The sequence below is a fragment of the Hylobates moloch genome, unplaced genomic scaffold, assembly GCF_009828535.3.
Source record: "Hylobates moloch isolate HMO894 unplaced genomic scaffold, HMol_V3 SCAFFOLD_10, whole genome shotgun sequence".
NCBI classification, from domain to species: domain Eukaryota; kingdom Metazoa; phylum Chordata; class Mammalia; order Primates; family Hylobatidae; genus Hylobates; species Hylobates moloch.
Window position 1 is genome coordinate 5,266,730 of NW_026652285.1, and position 24,685 is coordinate 5,291,414.

Sequence of the window (24,685 nt, forward strand, 5' to 3'; positions counted from 1 at the left end):
TGAAACTCAATAGTTTTTCAACAGTTACCTCACCCCACCCCCACAGAAGTCTTTAGTTTCTATTGTTGCCATCTTTATGTCCATGAGTACCCCATGTTTAGCTCCCACTTATAAGTGAGAACATGTGGTATTTGGCTTTCTGTTCTTGCATTAATTCACTTAGGATAAAGGCCTCCAGTTGCACCCGTGTTGCTACAAAGGACATGATTTTGTTCTTTTCTTTATGGCTGGATAGTATTCTGTGGCGTATATGTACCACATTTTCTTTATCCAGGCCACATTTGATGGGCATCTAGGTTGATTCCATGTCTTTGCTATTGTGAACAGTGCTGCAATGAACATGTGAGTGCGTATGTCTTTTTGATAGAATTATTTGTTTTCTTTTGGATATATATGCAGTATGGGTAATCGGATTCCTGGGTCAAATGGTAGTTCTGTTTTAAGTTCTTTGAGAAATCTTCAAACTGCTTTCCATAGTGGCTAAGCTAATTTGCATTCTCACCAACAGTGTATAAGTGTTCCCTTTTCTCCACAGCCTTTCCAACATCTGGTTTTTTTTGACTTTTTAATAATAGCCATTCTGACATCTGACTGATGTGAGATGGCATCTCATTGTGATTTTGATTTGCATTTCTGTGATGATTAGTGATGTGGAGCATTTTTTCATGTTTATTGGCCACATGTATGTCTTCTTTTGTGAAGTGTCTGTTCATGTCTTTTGCCCATTTGGAAGTGTTTTGTGGTTCTTGTAGAGATATTTCCCCTCTTTGCTTAGATGTTAGATGTAGAGTTTTTTGTTTATTTGTTTTATTTTTATTTTTTGGTGGGGTGTGGGGTATGGCTATTGTAAATGGGATTGCATTGTTGACTTGTTTGCCCACTTTGTAATTGGGCTGCTTACTTATTTACAGTTGAGGTTAGGGATTTCCTTATTTATTCTAGATATAAATTATTTGTCAAATATATGTGATTTTCAAATATTTTCTCCCAATCTGTGGCTTCTTTTCTCATTTTCTTAATATCTTTCACAGAGGAAAAGTTTTAATTACGATGAAGTCTAATTTATTAATTTTTTCTTTTATGGGCTGTACTTTTGGTGTCATATCTAAGAACATTTTCCCTAAATTTAAGTCACACAGGGTTTCTCTTGTGTTTTCCCTAAGAGTCTTATAGTTCAACATCTGATAAAATTATGCATTTGAAGTTTGTTAATTTTGGTATAAATTGTGAGATTTAGGTCAAGGTCCATTTTGTCTCCTACGGGAGACCAGTTGTCCCATCACCACTTGTTAAAATGACTATCCTTGCTTCATTAAATTGCTTTTATGCTTTTGTCAAAAATTAGTTGTCTGGACAAGTGTGAGTTTATTTTTTACTCTTTTTTTTTTGTTCTATTGATCTGTGTGTCTATGTCTCCCAATATGACCATTTAACTGTTGTGTCTATATAGCAGGTCTTTAAAAAGCTAATGTGATTACCCTTATTTTATTCTTTTTTTCAAAATTCTTTTAGATATTCTAGTTCCTTTGCCTTTCCATATAAATTTTAGAATCAGCTTGTTCGTGTATAAAAATCTGTTAGGATTTTTATAGGAATTGCATTAAGCCAACTGCAGATCAATTTTGAGAGAATTGACGTCTTTACTCTGTAAAGCCTCCGAATCCATGAGAATGCCACATCTCCCCAGTTATTTAGGTCATTAAAACCTTTTTTTGGCCTGATGCAGTGACTCATGCCTGTAATCCCAGCACTTTGAGAGTCTGAGGTGGGAGGATCACTTGAGCACAGGAGTTCGAGACCAGCCTCAGCAACATAGTGAGACCTCATCTCTACAAAAAATAGAAAAATTCGCCAACCGTGGTGGCACGTGCCTGTAGTCCCAGCTACTGGGGAGGCTTAGGCGAGGTGATTGATTGAGTCTGGGAGGTCAAGGGTATGGTAAGCCACAATCATTTGTGCCACTGCACTTTAGCCTCGGTGACAGAGCAAGACCCTATCTCAAATAAAATAAAATAAAATAAAATTCATCAGTATTGTATAGTTTTTAGCACACAGATCCTGTGCATGTTTTGTTATATTTATACCCGAATTTTAATTTTTTTTAGTGTTATTGTAAATGTTCTGGGAAATTTTATTACCTGTGATACTGTTGAGCCTTCCCACTGTAGCTTTATATTTTATTAAAACATACATTTATGACTGAGTGTAGTGGCTCGCACCTGTAATCCCAGCATTTAGGAGGCTGAGGTAGGAGGATTGCTTGAGCCCAGGAGTTCAAGACTAGCTTAGGCAATATAGTGAGACCTCTATCTACAAAAAATTTTTAAAAATTAGCCACGCATGGTGGTGCATGCCTGCAGTCCCAGCTATTCAGGAGGCTGAGGCAGGAGGATTGCTTGAGCCCAGGATTTTGAGGCTGCAGTGAGCTATGATCGTGCTACTGCACTCCAGCCTGAGTGACAGAACAAGACCCCGTCTCAAATGACAAAACAAAACAAAAACAAATGGGGCGCTCGCTTCAGCAGCACATATACTAAAAATGATACAGAGAAGATTAGCATGGTCCCTGCACAAGGATCACACTCAAATGTTAAATATTATAATTAAAAAAAAACAAATGGGGAAACTGAGACTTAGAACAGTCAAGTAATTAATTGCCTAAGGTTACAAAATTGGTAAACAGTAGAGCTAGGATTCAAAGTCAGGTGTGACTTTAGAATCTCTAACATGATGTTAACCACTATACTATGCTGCCCAGAGCAAAACCATCCTGATATACTCTAATGGCAACTGTTTTTTAAGTTTTGGGTATATAGTGTTGCTCAAAAGTGACAAGACTACTAACTTTATCTTTTATGTTACCCAGATTAAAATTCTTTCAGGAAAAAATGAACTATATATAATATTAAGATTAATGTATTTCATCATCTACCTTCTTCTTATCGAAATCAAAGAATTCCCAGGGGGCCTGGCATGGTGGCTCACACCCGCACTTTGGGAGGCCAAGGCATGAGGATTTAATGAGGCCAGGAGTTCAAGACCAGCCTGGGTGACAGAGTAAGAGCCTGTCTTTACAAAAAAAAAATTTTTTTTGTTTTCTTGAGATGGAGTCTCACTCTGTCGCCCAGGCTGGGAGTACAGTGGTGCGATCTTGGCTCACTGCAACCTCTGCCACCCGGGTTCAAGTGATTCTCTTGCCTCAGCCTCCTGAGTAGCTGGGATTACAGGCGCACACCACCACACCCAGCTAATTTTTGTATTTTTATTAGAGACGGGGTTTCACCATATTGGTCAGGCTGGTCTCGAGCTCCTGACCTTGTGATCTGCCTGCCTCGGCCTCCTAAAGTGCTGGGATTACAAGGCGTGAGCCACCGTGCCCGGCCACAAAAAAATTTAAGATCAACTGGGTTTGTTGGCGCATGCCTGTAGTCTTAGGTACTCCAGAGGCTAAGATGGGAGGATCACTTGAGCCCAGGAGTTGGAGGTTACAGTGGGCCATGATGGTCCCACTGCACTCCAGCCTGGGTAACAGAGTAAAACCCTGTCTCTTAAAAAAAAAAAAAAAAAAGAATTCCCAGGATATACAACTGTCAGAGAGTGAGAATAAACACACACACACACACACACACACACACACACACACACACACACACTAAATCTCTCATTATCCCTAATAGTTACAAACTGATTTTACTTTTATTTCAGATTACTCAGAAAAATTTATTGGACTTTTAATTTATGTTAAGAAATTGTTTTAAAAGGCCATCAGAAATTCTATTAAAATCATGAGGCTTTTTTTTTTTTTTTTTTTTAAGACAGAGTCTCGCACTCTCACCTAGACTAGAGTGCAGTGGTGCAATCTCCGCTCACTGCAACCTCTGCCTCCCGGGTTCAAGTGATTCTCCTGCCTCAGCCTCCTGAGTAGCTGGGATTACAGGTGCCTGCCACCACTCCTGGCCAATTTTTTGTATTTTTAGTAGAGACAGGGTTTCACCGTGTTAGCCAGGATGGTCTCGATCTCCTGACCTCAGGTGATCCACCTGCCTCGGCCTCCCAGAACATTGGGATTACAGGCGTAAGCCACCACAACCGGCCCATGAAGCTTTTATAAATTATATATGCTACGCATTTGCTAATTTAGACAATGTAGTCTGCTGTTTATAAAAGTTGGAAGCATTTGAGAAGTTAGTCTTGACTCTGTCTCATCTCCAGCCAGGGCTCTTAGACTGTCCCAGAGAAAGGTGATGATCACTGACAATAACGTGTTGATAAATCTTTGAAGCCTTTCAATTAAGAAAGTCCTCTGGAATGTAAACATAGATCTTATACCTGTCACAAAAATTAACTTAAAATAGATCATACACATAAATGTAAAATGCACAACTTATAAGACTTCTAGAAGATAACATAGGAGAAATCTAGTGACCTTGAGTTTGGCCATGAGTTTTAGATACAACTCAAATAACATGGAGGAAAAAAACATTGATAAAATTGACTTTAAACTTGTGTTCTGGGAAAGACACAGTAAAGGGAGTTAAAAGGTAAGTCACAAACTGGGAGAAAATCTTTGCAAAACACATATCTGATAAAGGACTTGTACCCAAAATATACAAAGAACACTTAGAATTCAACATAAGAAAGTGAACAACCCAATTAAAAAAGGAGCAAAAGATCTGAACAGATAGCTCAATAAAGAAGATGTAGAGACAGCAAATAAACACCTAAAAAGATGCTCAACATCATTTGTCTTTAGGGAATTGCAGGTTAAAACAATGAGATACCATTAAAGTCTGTTAGAATGGCTAAATTTAAAAACTGAAAAGCTGGTGAGGATGAAATGCCAGTGAGGATGAAAAACAAAAGAAACTTTCATCTTTGCTGGTGGAAATGCAAAATGGTATAGCCACTTTGGAAAACAGTTTGGCAGTGGCTTACAAGAAAGATAAACATATTCTTACCATATGATCTAGCAATTAATCACATTTCTAGGTGCAATAGACATACCCAGTTGAGTTGTAAACTTATGTCCACACAGAAACCTGCAAAGGAATGTTTACAGCAGCTTTATTCATAACTGCCCCCAAACTGGATGCAACAGATTGTCCCTTGATAAGCGAATGGATAACCAAACTATTGTGATACATTCATACAATGGAATGTTATTAAGTGATCAAAGGAAAGGAGATATTAAACCAGGAAAAGACATGGAGAAAACATAGATGCATATTGTTAAGTAATTGAAAAACCTATATACTGTAACAATTCCAATTATATAACATTCTGGAGGAGGAAAATTATGGTGGCAGTAAAAAGATCAGTGGTTGTCAGAGGTTGTGGACAGTAGTGAGGGAGGGATGAATAGGTGAAGCAGAGTGGTATTTTAGGGTGGTGAAACTAGTCTGTACGCACCGTAATGGTGGATATGTGACATTATGCGTTTGTTAAAGTCTGTAGAACTTTACAGCACAAAAAGTTAACCTCAGTGTGTACAAATTCAACAGTGGCTTTCAGAGGTAGGCATGGTGGCTTCTGCCTGTAGTCCCAGCTACTTGGGAGGCTGAGATAAGAAGATCACTTGAGGCCAAGAGTTCAAGTCCAGCTTGGGACTTGAGTTCAAGTCCAGCAACATGGCAAGACCTTGTCTCTCTAAAAAAAAATTTTTTTAAGGAAAAAATAATATAATTCAGGAAGTCATGGGATTTGGGAAAGAAAGCAGACTGTGACAAGAGCATCTAACTATATTACAAATATATGAAACAACCTCACCAAAAGGGATGGGGAGAAAAGTGCTACCCTAACTTTGAAAGTGACTGGAGTCTGTAAAACTAAAGGCCAAAGGAACTGTACAAGAGTACTTACTCAAGTTGATAAAGTTTTTCTGCATGGGTTTATAGGTTAATAAATGCATTGTTGCTATACTCGTACACTAACATTGAACAATAAGAAAATAGATAGCAGGTAGTGGGAGCCAGGTTTCTCACTGTTGGAGTGAAGATTTTAAAAATCAATAAGGGAGGAAGCTAGAATGACCCATGTGGTAATGGATTAACGTTGAAGATACTAGAAGAGCTCATATATAGTTAGATAGTTGCATGTGGAAATTTTTATAGATGGGTATGTGCACAAGTTAGTATACATACTATAAAGTTTAGAAGTTTACAACACCACCACCACTTCTGACTCCAACTGTAAGTTTAGGGGTCCCCAAGATCACCCTCATGTTGAATAATTCCCTAGAGGTACTCACAGAACTCACTGAAAGCTGTTATATTTACAGTTATGGTTTATTACATTAAAAGGATACATATTAAAACCAGCCAAGGGAAGAAGCACATGGGACAGAGTGCAGGAGAATTCCTCATGGGAAGCTTCCAGTTTCTTCTACTGCTGGACTAATGGACAGTGGTAACTTCCCCCAGCAACAATTTGTGACAACACGCTAGAAGTATTGCCAACCAGGTAAGATCACTCAAGCCTTGGTGTCCAGAGTTTTTGTCGGGGCTTGGTCATATAGACATGATTGACCACTCACATGGCTGTTTTTTGTTACAGATACCACATGGCTCAAAACCTCCACCATTAAGTACATTGTTAGCATAGGCTATCTGGCATGACCTAAAGCTCCCAGATTAACAAGGACCTACTTTTCAGTCAGGCATTACAGAGGCTTAGAGAATACCTCCCTGGAGCCAAGGGCAAAAGCCAGACCAATTCAGTAGTAAGAAGTATACCTAGTGCTCAGATCTTGGTTTCTAATATTATTCTTCAGTAAGAGTAACCAGGACTCCTTGGAGAAATGGCTGATTGCAGGGATAGGGTAGAAAATGTACAGAACCAGCCTGGGGCATCTTGTAGAGGCAGAAAGTAAGAAAGTGCTAAAGAAAAAAAAAAAAGATCACTGTGAGAGGTATGTAAAAGAAGCCAAATGAAAGAGCACCCAATGGGAAAATTTAGACATATTTGAGTAAAATAAATGAATGAATACCATACTATTGTATTATAACCGAAAGTATAACATAAATATTCATGATTGTGGTGGGTTGCAGCTGATCTGGGCCAGCATCATCAGTGGTAAAATAATTTGCTGAAACAGCTGTGAGTTAAAGAAAGTAAGTGTACTAGACAGAAAGTATGTTGCAAGGAAGCATTGGGCAGCACAGCAGAGAAGAAGCTGTCTGCAAAGAGGCAGGGCTGGAGGGAAGTTTTATGGGATGGACCTGGAAGGGACTACATGTAGAACGAGGTATTTGGGAACAGGATATTGTGCAAACAGGATGTTTGTAGTTAGCTGTTTCTCAGAACAATTGTTCTCCCCCACCCTGGGGCACCCCCCCTTGTTGTTGCTAACTTATCAGGACTCCACAATGAGTTCATACTGATATATAAATAATTGGATAAATTAATAAATGGAAGTGAATAGACACATCTTTCCATATGGAATAATGCTAATTATATTTTCTAGATACTCCATCCTAAGGACAGGGAGCATAATTCCCCACTCCTTAAGTGTGGGCTGTGCATAGTGACTTCCTTCCAAAGAGTCCCTTATGAAAAGTGGGGAGTGGGAGGAAAGGAATAACTTCATGGGAGAGATGTGACAAACACACCTTCAAGCCAAGTGATTATGGTCAATATAAACAGTCATAAATCATGTTGATGTCATATATACCCTCAATATGCTATGATGAAAAATGGCACTTCATCTGTGTGATCTTTGTCACAAAAGTCTGTAACACCAATCTAACTGTGAGAAAAACAATACTTTTTTTTTTTTTTTTGAGGCGGAGTCTTGCTCTGTCGCCCAGACTGGAGTGCAGTGCAGTGGTGCAATCTTGACTCACTGCAGCTTCCACCTCCCAGGTTCAAGCAATTCTACTGCCTCAGCCTCCCGAATAGGTGGGATTACAGGTGCACACCACCGTGACCAGCTAATCTTTGGGGGTTTTTTGTTTTGAGACAGAGTCTTACTCTGTTGCCCAGGCTGGAGTGCAGTGGCATGACCTCGGCTCACTGCAACCTCTGCCTCCTGGGTTCAAGCGATTCTCCTGCCTCAGCCTCCTGAGTAGCTAGGACTACAGGTGTGCACCGCCACGCCTGGCTAATTTTTGTATTTTTTAGTAAAGATGGGATTTCACCATATTGGCCAGGCTGGTCTTTAACTCCTGACCTTGTGATCCGCCCTCCTTGGCCTCCCAAAGTGCTGTGATTATAGGCATGAGCTGCTGTGCCTGGCAATTTTTGTATTTTTAATAGAGATGGGGTTTCCCCATGTTGGGTAGGCTAGTCTCAAACTCCTGACCTTAAGTGATCCACCCACCTTGGCCTCCCAAAGTACTGGGACTACAGGCGCGAGCCACAGTGCCCGGCCTGAGAAAAACAAATTCTAATAGAGGGCCATCCTACAGTATACCCGACCATAACTCTTTAAACTGTCAAGATTCTCAAAAAGAGAAAGTCTGAGAAACAATCACAGCTAAGAGACACCTAAGGAGACGCGACAAGTAAACGTAATATAGGGGCATCCTGAATGGGATACTGGAACAGAAAAAAGACATTAAGTAAAAACTAAGGAAATCAAACTATGGACCAGTTAATAATAACTTTTCAGTATTCATTCATTAACTGTAATAAGTGAGCCATACTAACATAAGCTGTTAATAATAGGGGAAAATGGAAAATGTGTGTGTATGTTGGGGGGCATATGAAAATGCTACACTATCTACTCAATTTGTAAATCAAAAACTGTTGGCTGGGCGCAGTGGCTCATGCCTGTAATCCCAGCACTTTGGGAGGCCAAGGTGGGTGGATCACTTGAGGTCAAGAGTTTGAGAACAGCCTGATCAACATGGTGAAACCCTGTTTCTACTAAAAATACAAAATTAGCCAGATGTGGTGGTGCACACCTGTAATCTCAGCTACTCGGGAGGATGAGGCAGAAGAATCTCTTGAACCTGGGAGGTGGAGGTTGCAGTGAGCCAAGATCATGCCATTGCACTCCAGCCTGGGCAACGAGAGCAAAATCTCTGTCTCAAAAAAAAAAAAAAGTTTAGAATGTTTTGATTTTAAAAAGAATTATAATTTTAAAAACTGTAGAACAGGCTGGGCTCTGGGTGGCTCATGCCTGTACTCCTAGCACTTTGGGATGCCGAGGCAGGCAGATCACGAGGTCAGGAGATCTAGACCATTCTGGCTACACGGTGAAACCCTGTCTCTACTAAAAATAAAAAAAAATTAGTTGGGCGTGGTGGCGGCGCCTGTAGTGCCAGGCTGGAGAATGGCATGAACCTGGGAGGCAGAGAACCTGGGAGGCGTGAATCTGGGAGGCAGGAGAATGGCATGAACCTGGGGGGCAGAGCTTTCAGTGAGCCGTGATTGCACCACGGCACTCCAGTCTGGGCGACAGAGTGAGACTCCCTCTCAAAAAAAAAAAAAATTAATTAAATAAAAATTAAAATAAAAAACTAGCTGGGCGTGGTGGTGCACATCTGTAGTCCCAGCTATACTTGGAAGGGTGAGGCAGGAGAATTGCTTGAACCCAGGAGGTAGAGGTTGCAGTGAGCCAAGATTGCGCCACTTAGCCTGGGTGACAGAGCAAGACCCTGTCTAAAAAAAATAAAAATAAAAATAAAACTGTAGAACAAGGCCGGGCACAGTGGCTCACACCTGTAATCCTAGCACTTTGGGAGGCCGAGGCAAGCGGATTGCTTGAGCCCAGGAATTTGAGATAAGCCTGGGCAACACGGTGAAACCCTGTGTCTAAAATGCAAAAATTAGCTGGGCATGGTAGTGTGTGCCCAGAGTCACAACTGCTCAGGAGGCTGAGATGGGAGGATCAACTGAGCCCTGGAGGTTGAGGTTGCACTGAGCCATGATCATGCCAATGCACTCCAGCCTGGGCACAGAGCTAGACCCTGTCTCAAAACAAAACAAAACATTGTGAGACAATGAAGATTGTAGGGGAAATGGCATATGAAAAAGTGATTTATCATAAATGGGACCCCCTAAGCATATGATGTAAACAAATATCTGACCTTCAAAGGAGGGTGCAGAGTATGCTTTGCAAGTCTTTAGGCAGAACATTATAGTTTTGTCACATACCTTTCTATACGTCATATAGAGTTAAGTACAGAGATACATTATTTTGGGAATTAAATTCTTAAGAATTATAATACTATTTTTTTTTTTTTTTTGAGGCGGAGTCTCGCTCTGTCGCCCAGGCTGGAGTGCAGTGGCGCAATCTCCGCTCACCGCAAGCTCCGCCTCCCGGGTTCACGCCATTCTCCTGCCTCAGCCTCTCCGAGTAGCTGGGACTACAGGCACCCGCCACCACGCCCGGCTAATTTTTTTGTATTTTTAGTAGAGACGGGGTTTCACCGTGGTCTCGATGTCCTGACCTCGTGATCCGCCCGCCTCGGCCTCCCAAAGTGCTGGGATTACAAGCGTGAGCCACCGCGCCCGGCCTATAATACTATTTTTTGACAAATGTATTTCAACTGTCATTTTACTGAAGGACTGTAGGTCCTGGGATATTAGAGAATTTCACTTATTACAAAGATTAAAAGCAAACATGATTAATATTTACAAATGTATTGAATTATCTGAACTTATTGTGAAGATTTTCTAATATGATTAGTTGATTTTAAAAGTTATCAAGGTTTCTGGTATAAAAAAAGAATTATAGCTAATTGTAATTTATATTTCAAATGGGTATGAAAGTGAATAATAAGGGTAACAGTAAAAGGAAGAAAATAAAATTATAATAAAAATGAGAACATAATGCTTACAGATTAAAAAGTGATATAAAGGGATAACTTTTCAGAAGAGATTAAAAACTATCTAGAATAATATAATATACATTGTATGACTGCTGGATTTTATGAGTACATCCTCCAGCCTCGTATTGAGTTTGTAAAGAAATAGTGACTGTTTCCCTCATTAATGGCAAGTGTAAATAGCCGAGGTGGGTGTTCAAAGACAATTTACCACCTCCCCACGTGGGGCTTTGGAAGGTTGTCACTAAACTAATTATTTCCATGAAAATGTGTTAATGGAATTTATTTCACTATTGAGTCTTACTTCTATCTAGAGTCTTTTATAGAGGCAATATATTTTATAAAACTGCATGGAAAAAGATATCAGCAATCAATCTTTAGAGTAGTAGACTTTTGCAAAAACATGATTTCTATTGTATTTGTACCCTAATAAGAAATCTAGCAGTCTTCTAGCAAAGAACATCACAAGATCTTACAGAAAATTTGGTTTGAACTAAGAGACTAAAGAGACATAGAGACCAAATTTTTAAAGTTAAAATATTTCTATCAATAACCTTTTATTCAAGTATTATTGAGTTTTATTTTCATTAGATAATGGCACTGGCTTCTCATATATATTGCATATAGTATTGCAGTCTGGGAATGGCATAGTCACTTTCCTCCATCATAGTAAACTTTGCCTGTGTCTGAATGCCCAGTCTTAACAGTGTTGCTAATCACTTATGTGATATGTGTGACCAAGTCTACATTTGCTGGAAATTTCTGACATTGTAAATATTTGGGTATATTGTTGTAATCATCATTAATTAGTATTTTCAGGAAGGAACCAGGGATAACATATAGCAACCTAGCAAGTGGATTTACTTTTACAGATTCGTTCCTCTACAATTCTGTTCATGGTTCATGGTTTTTTGTTTTTTTTTTCAGTTTCTTTTATTGTGGTAAAATACACATAACAAAATATTCTGTCTTACCCATTTTTAAGTATACAATTTATTGGCATTAAGTACATTAATATTATTGTACAACTATCACCACCATCCATCTCCAGAACTCTTCATTTTGCAAAATTGAAACTTTCTATCCATTAAACAGTAACTTCTCATTCCTTCCTCCTCTTATCATTCTGCTTTTTGACTATGATTTGGACTACAATGAATAACTAATTTAAGTGGAATCGTACAGTATTTATCTTTTTGTGACCAATTTATTTCAGTTAACATGATGTCCTCATCAAGGTTCACTCATATTGCGGCATATATTAGAATTTATTTATTTTTGTTTGTTTGTTTGTTTTTGAGACAGAGTCTCACTCTGTCGCTAGGCTGGAGTGCAGTGGCGCGATCTTGGCTCACTGCAACCTCCTCCTCCCACGTTCAAGAGATTCTCCTGCCTCAGCCTCCCAAGTAGCTGGGACTACAGGCGTGCAGCATCACACCCAGCTAATTTTTGTATTTTTAGTAGAGATGGAGTTTCACCATGTTGGTCAGGCTGGTCTCGAACTCCTGACCTCAGGTCATCTGCCGACCTCGGCCTCCCAAAGTGTTGGTATTATATGCATGAGCCACTGTGCCCAGCCAAAATGTATTTCCTCTTTAAGGCTTAATAATATTCTGTTGTATATATGTACCACATTTTGCTTATCCATTCATCAGTCAGTTGATACCTGGGTTGCTTCCATGTTTTAGCTACTGTGAATAATGCTGCTATAATTACAAATGTTATGATTATAAATGTATAAGTATCTCTTTGGGACCCAATTCTTTTGAGTGTATACCCATAGAATTGCTGGGTCATTTGGTAATTCTATTTTAAACTCTTTGAAGAAACCGTTTTCCCCAGTGGTTGTACTATTTTACATTTTCTTTCTTTTTTATTATTATTATACTTTAAGTTCTGGGTACATGTGCACAACGTGCAGGTTTGTTACATATATATACATGTGCCGTGTTGGTGTGCTGCACTCATTAACTCGTCATTTACATTAGGTATATCTCCTAATGCTATCCCTCCCCGTTTCTCCCACCCTATGACAGACCCTGGTGTATGATGTTCCCCACCCTGTGTCCAAGTGTTCTCATTGTTCAATTCCCACCTATGAGTGAGAACATGCGGTGGTTGGTTTTCTGTCCTTGTGATAGTTTGCTCAGAGTGATGGTTTCCAGCTTCATCCATGTTGCTACAAAGGACGTGAACTCATCCTTTTTTGTGGCTGCATAGTATTCCATGGTGTATATGTGCCATGTTCTTAATCCAGTCTATCATTGATGGACATTTGGGTTGGTTCCAAGTCTTTGCTATTGTGAATAGTGCCACAATAAACATACGTGTGCATGTGTCTTTATAGCACATGATTTATAATCCTTTGGGTATATGCCAGTAATGGGATTGCTGGGTCAAATGGTATTTCTAGTTCTAGATCCTTGAGGAATCACCACACTGTCTTCCACAATGGTTGAACTAGTTTACACTCCCACCAACAGTGTAAAAGTGTTCCTATTTCTCCACATCCTCTCCAGCACCTGTTGTTTCCTGACTTTTTAATGATCACCATTCTGACTGGTGTGAGATGGTATCTCCTTGTGGTTTTGATTTGCATTTCTCTGATGACCAGTGATGATGAGCATTTTTTCATGTGTCTATTGGTTGCATAAATGTCTTCTTTTGAGAAGTGTCTGTTCATATCCTTTGCCCACTTTTTGATGGGGTTGTTTTATTTTTTCTTGTAAATTTGTTTAAGTTCTTTATAGATTCTGGATATTAGCCCTTTGTCAGGTGGGTAGATTGTAAAAATTTTCTCCCATTCTGTAGGTTGCCTGTTCACTCTGATGGTAGTTTCTTTTGCTGTGCAGAAGCTCTTTAGTTTAATTAAATTCCGTTTTTCAATTTTGGCTTTTGTTGCCATTGCTTTTGGTGTTTTAGTCATGAAGTCCTTGCCCATGCTTATGGCCTGAATGGTATTGCCTAGATTTTCTTCTAGGCTTTTTATGATTTTAGGTCTAACATTTAAGTCTTTAATCCATCTTGAATTCATTTTTGTATAAGGTGTAAGGAAGGCATCCAGTTTCAGCTTTCTACATATGGCTAGCCAGTTTTCCCAGCACCATTTATTAAACAGGGAATCCTTTCCCTGTTTCTTGTGTTTGGCACATTTGTCAACGATCAGATGGTTGTAGATGTGTGGTATTATTTCTGAGGGCTCTGTTCTGTTCCATTGGTCTATATCTCTGTTTTGGTACCAGTACCATGCTGCTTTGGTTACTGTAGCCTTGTAGTATAGTTTGAAGTCAGGTAGCATGATGCCTCCAGCTTTGTTCTTTTGGCTTAGGATTGTCTTGGCAATGCAGGCTCTTTTTTGGTTCCATATGAACTTGAAAGTAGTTTTTTCCAATTCTGTGAAGAAAGTCATCGGTAGTTTAATGGGTATGGCATTGAATCTATAAATTACCTTGGGCTGTATGGCCATTTTCACAATATTGATTCTTCCTATCCATGAGCATGGAATGTTCTTCCATTTGTTTGTGTTCTCTCTTATTTCGTTGAGCAGCGGTTTGTAGTTCTCCTTGAAGAGGTCCTTCACATCCCTTATAAGTTGGATTCCCAGGTTTTTTATTCTCTTTGAAGCAATCATGAATGGGAGTTCACTCATGATTTGGCTCTCTGTTTGTCTGTTATTGGTGTATAGGAATGCTTGTGATTTTTGCACATTGATTTTGTATCCTGAGACTTTGCTGAAGTTGCTTATCAGCTTAAGGAGATTTGGGGCTGAGACGATGGGGTTTTCTAAATATACAATCATGTCATCTGCAAACAGGGATAATTTGACTTCCTCTTTTCCTAATTGAATACCCTTTATCTCCTTCTCCTGCCTGATTGCCCTGGCCAGAACTTCTAACACTATGTTGAATAGGAGTGGTGAGAGAGGGCATCCCTGTCTTGTGCCAGTTTTCAAAGGGAATGCTTCCAGTTTTTACCCATTAGTATGATATTGGCTGTGGGTTTGTCATAAATAGCTCTTACTATTTTTAGATACATCCCATCAATACCTAGTTTACTGAGAGTTTTTAGCATGAAGGGCTGTTGAATTTTGTTGAAGGCCTTTTCTGCATCTATTGAGATAATCATGTGGTTTTTGTCTTTGGTTCTGTTTATGTGATGGATTATGTTTACTGATTTGTTCATGTTGAACCAGCCTTGCATCCCATGGATGAAGCCAACTTGATCATGGTGGATAAGCTTTTTGATGTGCTGCTGGATTCGGTTTGCCAGTATTTTATTGAGGATTTTTGCATTGATGTTCATCAGGGATATTGGTCTAAAATTCTCTTCTTTTGCTGTGTCTCTACCAGGCTTTGGTATCAGGATGATGTTGGCCTCATAAAATGAATTAGGGAGGATTCCCTCTTTTTCTATTGATTGGAATAGTTTCGGAAGGAATGGTACCAGCTCCTCTTTGTACCTCTGGTAGAATTCGGCTGTGAATCCGTCTGGTCCTAGACTTTTTTTGATTGGTAGGCTATTAATTATTGCCTCAATTTCAGAACCTATTATTGGTCTATTCAGAGATTCAACTTCTTCCTGGTTTAATCTTGGGAGGGTGTATGTGTCCAGGAATTTATCCATTTCTTCTAGATTTTCTACTTCATTTGTGTAGAGGTGTTTATAGTATTCTCTGATGGTAGTTTGTGTTTCTGTGGGATTGGTGGTGATATCCCCTTTATTATTTTTTATTGCATCTATTTGATTCTTCTCTCTTTTCTTCATTAGTCTTGCTAGCAGTCTATCAATTTTGTTGATCTTTTCAAAAAACCAGCTCCTGGATTCATTGATTTTTTTTGAAGGGTTTTTTGTGTCTCTATCTCCTTCAGTTCTGCTCTGATCTTTGTTATTTCTTGCCTTCTGCTAGCTTTTGAATGTGTTTGCTCTTGCTTCTCTAGTTCTTTTAATTGTGATGTTAGGGTGTCAATTTTAGATCCTTCCTGCTTTCTCTTGTGGGCATTTAGTGCTATAAATTTCCCTCTACATACTGCTTTAAATGTGTCCCAGAGATTCTGTTATGTTGTGTCTTTGTTCTCATTGGTTTCAAAGAACATCTTTATTTCTGCCTTCATTTCGTTATGTACCCAGTAGTCATTCAGGAGCAGGTTGTTCAGTTTCCATGTAGTTGAGCGGTTTTGAGTGAGTTTCTTAATCCTGAGTTCTAGTTTGATTGCACTGTGGTCTGAGAGACAGTTTGTTATAATTTCTATTCTTTTACATTTGCTGAGGAGTGCTTTACTTCTAACTATGTGGTCAGTTTTGGAATAAGTGTGATGTGGTGCTGAGAACAATGTATATTCTGTTGATTTGGGATGGAGAGTTCTGTAGATGTCTATTAGGTCTGCTTGGTACAGAGCTGAGTTCAATTCCTGGATATCCTTGTTAACTTCCTGTCTTGTTGATCTGTCTAATGTTGACAGTGGGGTGTTAAAGTCTCCCATTATTATTGTGTGGGAGTCTAAGTCTCTTTGTAGGTCTCTAAGGACTTGCTTTATGAATCTGGGTGCTCCTGTATTGGGTGCATATATATTTAGGATAGTTAGCTCTTCTTGTTGAATTGATCCCTTTACCATTATGTAATGGCCTTCTTTGTCTCTTTTGATCTTTGTTGGTTTAAAGTCTGTTTTATCAGAGACTAGAATTGCAACCCTTGCTTTTTTTTTGTTTTCCATTTGCTTGGTAGATCTTCCTCCATCCCTTTATTTTGAGCCTATGTGTGTCTCTGCACGTGAGATGGGTCTCCTGAATACAGCACACTGATGGGTCTTGGCTCTTTATCCAATTTGCCAGTCTGTGTCTTTTGATTGGAGCATTTAGCCAATTTACATTTAAGGTTAATGTTGTTATGTGTGAATTTGATCCTGTCATTATGATATTAGCTGGTTATTTTGCTCGTTAGTTGATGCAGTTTCTTCCTCACATTGATGGTCTTTACAATTTGGCATGTTTTTGCAGTGGCTGGTACTGGTTGTTCCTTTCCATGTTTAGTGCTTCCTTCAGGAGCTCTTGTAAGGCAGGCCTGGTGGTGACAAAATCTCTCAGCATTCGTTTGTCTGTAAAAGATTTTATTTCTCCTTCACTTATGAAGCTTAGTTTGGCTGGATATGAAATTCTGGGTTGAAAATTCTTTTCTTTAAGAATGTTGAGTATTGGCCCCCACTCTCTTCTGGCTTATAGAGTTTCTGCTGAGAGATCCACTGTTAGTCTGATGGGCTTCCCTTTGTGAGTAATCCGACCTTTCTCTCTGGCTGCCCTTAACATTTTTTCCTTCAACTTTGGTGAATCTGACAATTATGTGTCTTGGAGTTGCTCTTCTCGAGGAGTATCTTTGTGGTGTTCTCTGTATTTCCTGAATTTGAATGTTGGCCTGCCTTGCTAGGTTGGGGAAGTTCTCCTGGATAATATCCTGAAAAGTGTTTCCCAGCTTGGTTCCATTCTCCCCATCACTTTCAGGTACACCAGTCAGACGGAGATTTGGTCTTTTCACATAGTCCCATATTTCTTGGAGGCTTGTTCATTTCTTTTTACTATTTTTTCTCTAAACTTCTCTTCTTGCTTCATTTCATTCATTTGATCTTCAATCACTGATACCCTTTCTTCCACTTGATCAAATCGGCTACCGAAGCTTGTGCATGCATCATGTGGTTCTTGTGCCATGTTTTTCAGCTCCATCAGGTCATTTAAGGACTTCTCTACAATGTTTATTCTAGTTAGCCATTCGTCTAATCTTTTTTCAAGGTTTTTAGCTTCTTTGAGATGGGTTCGAACACCCTCCTTTAGCTCAGAGAAGTTTGTTATTACCAATCGTCTGAAGCCTTCTCTCAACTTGTCAAAGTCATTCTCCGTCTAGCTTTGTTCTGTTGCTGGCGAGGAGCTGCTTTCCTTTGGAGGAGAAGAGGCGCTCTGATTTTTAGAATTTTCAGCTTTTCTGCTGTGGTTTCTCCCCATCTTTGTGATTTTTTCTACCTTTGGTCTTTGATGATGGTGATGTACAGATGTGGTTTTGGTGTGGATGTCCTTTGTGTTTGTTAGTTTTCCTTCTAACAGTCAGGACCCTCAGCCGCAGGTCTGTTGGAGTTTGCTGGAGGTCCACTCCAGACCTGTTTGCCTGGGTATCACCAGCAGATGCTGTGGAACAGCAAATATTGCAGAATGGCAGATATTGCTGCCTGATCCTTCCTCTGGAAACTTCATCTCAGAGGGGCACCTGGCTGTATGAGATGTCAGTCGGCCCCTACTGGGAGGTGTCTCCCAGTTAGGCTACTCGGGGGTCAGGGACCCACTTGAGGAGGCAATATGTCGTTTCTCAGGTCTCATACTCTGCGCTGGGAGAACTTCTACTCTATTCAAAGCTGTCAGACAGGGACGTTTAAGTCTGTGAAGTTTCTGCTGCCTTTTGTTCAGCTATGCCCTGCCCCCAGAGGTGGAGTCTACAGAGGCAGGCAGGCCTCCTTGGGCTGCGGTGGGCTCCACCCAGTTTGAGCTTCCACTTTGTTTACCTACTCAAGCCTCAGCAAGGAGCGAGGCTCCGTAGGTGTGGGACCCTCCAAGCCAGGCATGGGTTATAATCTCCTGGTGTGCTGTTTGCTAAGGCCATTGGAAAAGCGCAGTTATTAGGGTGGGAGTGACCTGATTTTCCAGGTACCGTCTGTCACGGCTTCCCTTTGCTAGGAAAGGGAATTCCTCAACCCCTTGCGCTTCCCAGGTGAGGCGATGCCCCACCCTGCTCTGTGGGCTGCACCCACTGTCTGACAAGCCCCAGTGAGATGAACCCAGTACCTCAGTTGGAAATGCAGAAATCACCTATCTTCTGTGTCGCTCACGCTGGGAGCTGCAGACTGGAGCTGTTCCTATTTGGCCATCTTGGAACCCTTATTTTACATTTTCAACAGTGCACAGGGTTCTGATTTCTCCACATCCTTATCAATGGTTGTTATTTTCTGATTTTCTGATAGTAGCCATCCTAATTAGTATGTACCTCATTATAATTTTAATTTGTGTTTTCCTAATGATTAGTGATGTTGAACTTTTTTAAAAAATGTCCTTTATGACCATTTATATATCTTCTGTTTTTTTTTTTTTTTTTTTTTTGAGATGGAGTCTCACTCTGTCACCAGGCTGGAGTGCAGTGGTGCGATCTTGGCTCACTGCAACTTCCACCTCCTGGGTTCAAGCGATTCTCCTGGCTCAGCCTCCTGAGTAGCTGGGACTGCAGGTGCACGCCACCATGTCCAGCTAATTTTTATATTTTTAGTAGAGACGGGATTTCACCATTTTGGCCAGGATGGTCTCGATCTCTTGACCTCGTGATTCACCTGCCTTGGCCTCCCAAAGTTCTGGGATTACAGGTGTGAGCCACCACGCCTCCATTTCTTTGGAGAAATGTCTATTCAAGTCATTTGCCCACTTTTTAATTGGGTGGTTTCGTTTTTATATTGTTGAGTTCTGTATTAACTCCTTGTCAGATATATGATTTGCAAATATGTTCTCTCATTCTGTGGGTTATCTTTCTACTCTGTTGATAGTGTCTTTTGATGCACAACATTTTTAAATTTTCATAAAGTCCAGTTTGTCTATTTTGTTATTGTTGCCTGTATCTTTGATGTCATATCTAAGAAAGAATTGCTACGTCCAAGGTTGTGCTTTCTTCTTTCTTGCCTTATGTTTTTTAAAATAATAATTTTATGGTATTAGGTCTTACATTTAGGTCATGGAGCCATTTGGGGTTAATTTTAGTATATAGTATTAGGTAAGGTCCAATTTCATTCTTTTGCATGTGGATATCCAGTTTTCCCAGATCCATTTGTTGAAAAGGCTGTATTTTTCTCCACTGAATGGTCTTGACACCCTTGTCAAAAATCACTTTACCATATAAGCAAGGATGCATTTCTGGACTCCCTATTGTATTTAGTTGTTCTACATATGTGTCTGTCTTTATGTCAGTACTATTCTGCTTTGATTACTGTAGCTTTGTAGTAACTTTTGAAATCAGAAAGTGTGGCCAGGCTTGGTGGCTCATGCCCGTAATCCCAGCACTTTGGGAGGCTGAGGTGGGTGGATCACCTGAGGTCAGAGGTTTAAGACCAGCCTGGCCAACATGGTGAAACACCATCTCTACTGAAAATACAAAAATTAGTTGGGTATGATGGCACACGTCTGTAATCCCAGCTATTCTTCAGGAGACTGAGGCACGAGAATCGCTTGAACCTGGGAGACAGAGGTTGCAGTGAGCCGAAATTGCACCACTGCACTCCAGCCTGGACGACAGAGCGAGACTGTGTCCCCAGCACTTGGGGAGGCTGAGGTGGGTGGATCACTTAAGCCCAGGAGTTTGAGACCAGCCTGGGCAACATGGCGAAACCTCATCTCTATGAAAAATACAAAAAATTAGCCAGGAATGGTGGCGTGTGCCTGTAGTCCCAGCTACTTTTAGGGGGCTGAGGCAGGAGAATCACTTGAACTCAGGAGGTTGAGGCTGTAGTGAGCCTAGATTGCACCACTGCACTCCAGCCTGGATGACAAAGTGAGATGCTTTAAAAAAAAAATACATAAATAAGTAAAAGCTGCTGTTTCCAATAGACAAAGACTCCTGGTTGAAGTCCTTGGTCCTTGGGTTCTTTGTCTTCTAGGAGCTTACAGTGGAAACGCTCTTTTACTCAATTACAGTTTTTAATTAGCTGCCTTACAAGGCCATTACAATAATACAACATATATCCTTTTAATACAATAGATTCACAGTTTCCTGGAGACAGTTTCATAGGTCTGCCTGTTTCAAATGGAGACAGCCAGTATTTATCAAAAAGGATTGATCTTAGGCCAAGCAAAACCAGTGGAAGGGCTTTTGGCAAAGGAATTTTAAAAGCCTCAGTTAATTTTGCCAATTTAGTTTTGATTATCCTGTTTGTGTGTTCCACTAACCCAGATTACTGGGGAGCAATATGCATAATGGATGTTGGAGAATAGGTTAGATTTTATATATTGACTGGATTATTTGTCTGGTAAGATGAGTACCCCTGTTGCTATGAAGTTCTAGAGGAACTCCCCAATTTGAAATAATTTTCCCTAAGAATTTTACTTACTGCTAATGCTGTTGCTCTTCTGGATAGAAATGCTTCTATCCAGTGAGAAAACGTATAATTCATTACTAGAATATACTTGTATCCTTGTGATGGTGGTAGCTGAATAAAATATAATTGTCCTACCTTGAAGGGGCTTTCAGGTAGAGGAACATGACCTTGATTGCTATGTAAAGGTTTCCCTGGATTATATTCTGGGCAGATGTGTCAATGATTGTATATCTATATACCAATCCACAGTTGGGGAAGGCCTCCAATAATACTGTTTTCCCCAAGTAATCATTTTATTAGGGTCCCAGTGAGTTAAATCATGTACATAAGTTCAGAAAGTTGACTGTAATTTGGTTGGAAGTATGGGTAGATCATTTGGTCCATACCATAGCCCAGTCTTGGAGGAGTATGTTTTCCCTTTTGTTTCCCAATTTTCTTGTTCTTTTTTGGAGCTTTATGTTGAGCTAATTTTATGTCAAAATCAAATGCTTTCTTAAAAGCTAAAAAGGGGTTGATTTGCTTATTCAAATATACTTAGAGCAGCCCTTTTTACTATATTGTCTGCTAAATGATGTACTTTGCTTTCTGGAATGTCTGACTTTGAATGGCTTCAGATCTTGATAATGGCTAATGATTTGGGAAATAATACGGCTTCTAATGATTCTGAAACATGGTGTCCATTTTTAATGGACTGATCAGAAGAGGTTAAAAATCCTCTTTGTTTTCTGGGCATGGTGGCTCACACCTGTAATCCCAACACTTTGGGAGGCCGAGGCAGTGAAACACAAGAGTTCCCTTGACCCCTTTGTGAGACTCATGAAGGGGTGGCTTGTTTTTTCAGCCTGCAGCTGTGAGCCCTTCATGGGAGTGGGAGCATGCAGGTGAGCGGATGCAGGAGCCAGGGCAAACAAATGCTGGAACCAGCCGGCCACTTCTCTCCAGTGGGAGCAGGCCTTGTGCAGGCCCCACAGCAGGATCCAAGAGTGTTACAATGCTCTTTTAGCTCTGCCATCTGGGAGGGAGTGCCGGTGACCCCTAGAGCCCCAGAGGACATGTTACTAGCTCAGTGGGCTTTTTGCCTCATTGTGAGGGGCAGCTGCCCTCTGCCAGTGAGGGCAAAGGGCCAGTGTGACAGCCTTTTTGGGTTCCTGCACCCAGTGGTCCTGAAATCTTGTCCAATGCCCAAGAGGAATGAGGTCACACAGACTTGAAGGATGGTGAATGCAGAGATTTTATTGAGCAGTGGAAGTGGCTCTTAGTGGGCTGGGGCACTGGAAAGGGGATGGAGTGGGAAAGTAGTCTTCCCCTGGAGTTCAGGCGTCCCAACTGAACTCCTCTGCAACCATCCCCGGCTGAACTCCTCTCTGACTCTAGTCTCTGATGTTCAGCTACTTCTTCTACTCTCAATGTTCAGATGCTTCTCTCTTCTGTGTGTCTGCTGAGTTTGGGGTCTGGGGTTCTTACGGGCACAGGATAGGGGGTGTGGTGGGCTAAAAGAAAACATTTGGGTGGGGAAATGGGGATGTGAAGTTCTCATTTAGGGCTGCAGGTCCAGGCTTGAGGGTGGAACCCTTGCCAGGGACCCCGCCCTTTTCTATCTAGTATTTCCCTGCCTTCTGTCCATATCAACAGGAGGATCACTTGAGCCCAGGAGTTCAAGACCAGTCTGGGCAACATAGTGAGACCCTGTCTCAAAAAAAAAAAAATTCTCTTTGTTTCCATACCATTCCAAAGTCATGAGCTACTCTGACAGCATATCTGCTGCCTGTGTAAATATTAGCAGTTATTCCTTTTGTCCACGACAAGCTCTAACTAATGCGATTAACTCTGCTTGTTGAGCTGAGGTTGCTTTTGGAAGACGAGAACTTTCTGTTTCCTCAGTTAAGATACTATAGCATAATCTGGTCGGGTGTGGTGGTTCACGCCTGTAATCCCATCAGTTTGGGAGGCTGAGGTGGGTGGATCACCTGAGGTCAGGAGTTTGAGACCAGCCTGGCCAACATGGTGAAACCCTGTCTCTAATAAAAATACAAAAATTAGCCAGGTGTAGTGGCTTGCGCCTGTAAGTCCAGCTTCTCAGAAGCCTGAGGCAGGAGAATTGCTTGAACCTGGCGGATGGAGGTTGCAGTGAGCTGAATTGCGCCACTGTACTCCAGCCTCGGTGACAGAGCGAGACTCCATCTCAAAGAATGGAGTGGCTCACGCCTGTAATCCCAGCACTTTGGGAGGCAGAGGTGGGTGGATCAGGAGGTCAGGTGTTCAAGACCAGCCTGGCCAACATGGTGAAACCCTGTCTCCACTGAAAATACAAAAATTAGCTGGGTGTGGTGGCAGGCGCCTGTAATTCCAGCTACTAGGGAGGCTGAGGCAGGATAATTGCTTGAATCTGGGAGGCGGAGGTTGCAGTGAGCCGAGATTGCGCCACTGCACTCCAGCCTAAGTGACAGAGCAAAACTCCATCTTGAAAAACAACAACAAAAAAGATAATTAGCATGATCTGCAAAATAAATTCCAGATTCATCCTTCAAGTAAGATCCATCTGTAAATCAAACAACATCAGTGTTTAGTGAAGGGAATTTCTTGCAGGTCCATCCTATGAGGGAGAAGTTAGTCAGTTAAGATTATGCAATCCTGGGCTGGGTGCCGTGGCTCACACCTGTAATCCCAGCACTTTGGGAGGCCGAGGCGGGCGGATCACGAGGTCAGAGATCGAGACCATCCTGGCCAACATGGTGAAACCCCGTATCTACTAAAAATACAAAAATTAGCTGGGCGTGGTGACAGGCGCCTGTAGTCCCAGGTACTTGGCAAGCTGAGGCAGGGGAATTGCTTGAACCAGGGAGGCAGAGGTTGCAGTGAGCTAAGATCGTGCCACTGCACTCCAGCCTGGCGACAGAGTGAGACTCTGTCTCCAAAAAAAAAAAAAAAAAAAAAAAAAAGATTATGCAATCCTGGGCCAGCCATGATGGCTCATACCTGTAATCCCAGCACTTGGGGAGGCAGAGGCGAGGCAGGAAGATCATTTGAGCCCAGAATTTCAGACTAGCCTGGGCAACATGGCGAAACCCGTCTCTACAAAAATTCACCAGGTGTGATGGTGCACACTTGTAGTCTCATTTACTCAGAAGGCTGAGGCAGGAGGATTGCTTAAACCTGGAAGATTGAGGCTGCAGTGAGCCATGATTGCAGCCACTGCTCTCCAGACTGGGTGACAGAAGGAGACCCTGTCTCAAAAAACAAACAAAAAAAACAAAGTTTCTTTGTCAGTTTTCAAATAGTTTATCTCCCCTTTTTAGACTATCAGTCTCTTGATTACCTATTCTATTGTGGTAAATAGTTGTTAGCTAGACAACAGCAAATCTGCATTTTCGAAGGCATGATTGTTAGGTGAAAATTTACATCCCTAGGCACAGAACTTAGATCTAAACACCATTATTTGCTGAGACAAAGAAGGCCATAGGTAAAGGGCCGCCAGACAAGACAAGATTGCCAGGTAGTTTTAAACAGAGCTAAGATTTCTTACGTAAACTTTAAGCCAGTGTCTTCCCCGTCATATTTCTTGTGGTTTAGATGCAGAGAGGGAGATTTTCTTTATAAATGCAGATCTCTTTCACAAAGAGTTTCTAAATAGCCAGCTGAATGCCAGAAAGTTATATTTTGGAGACCAATCTAGTTAGATAGGTAGCCTTTTCAATTTAGCTTTTTTCTTGATTAGATTACTAACTTCAGGGTGGAGCCCTTGGATGAATAGGTCAAAGAAAGCATGCAGTTTATAGGACATATATTTAAATATGTGAAAATTAGACA

At 40.9% G+C, this 24,685-nt stretch overlaps 1 protein-coding gene and 1 pseudogene across 1 annotated transcript in view; both read left to right on the forward strand.

Annotated features, from left to right (window-relative positions):
• Positions 1 to 24,685, forward strand: part of PPM1E (protein phosphatase, Mg2+/Mn2+ dependent 1E) — a 216,097-nt gene that overhangs the window by 75,607 nt on the left and 115,805 nt on the right. The gene's annotated exons all lie outside the window — the stretch shown is intronic.
• LOC116475991 (U6 spliceosomal RNA) lies at positions 2,510 to 2,609 on the forward strand (annotated as a pseudogene).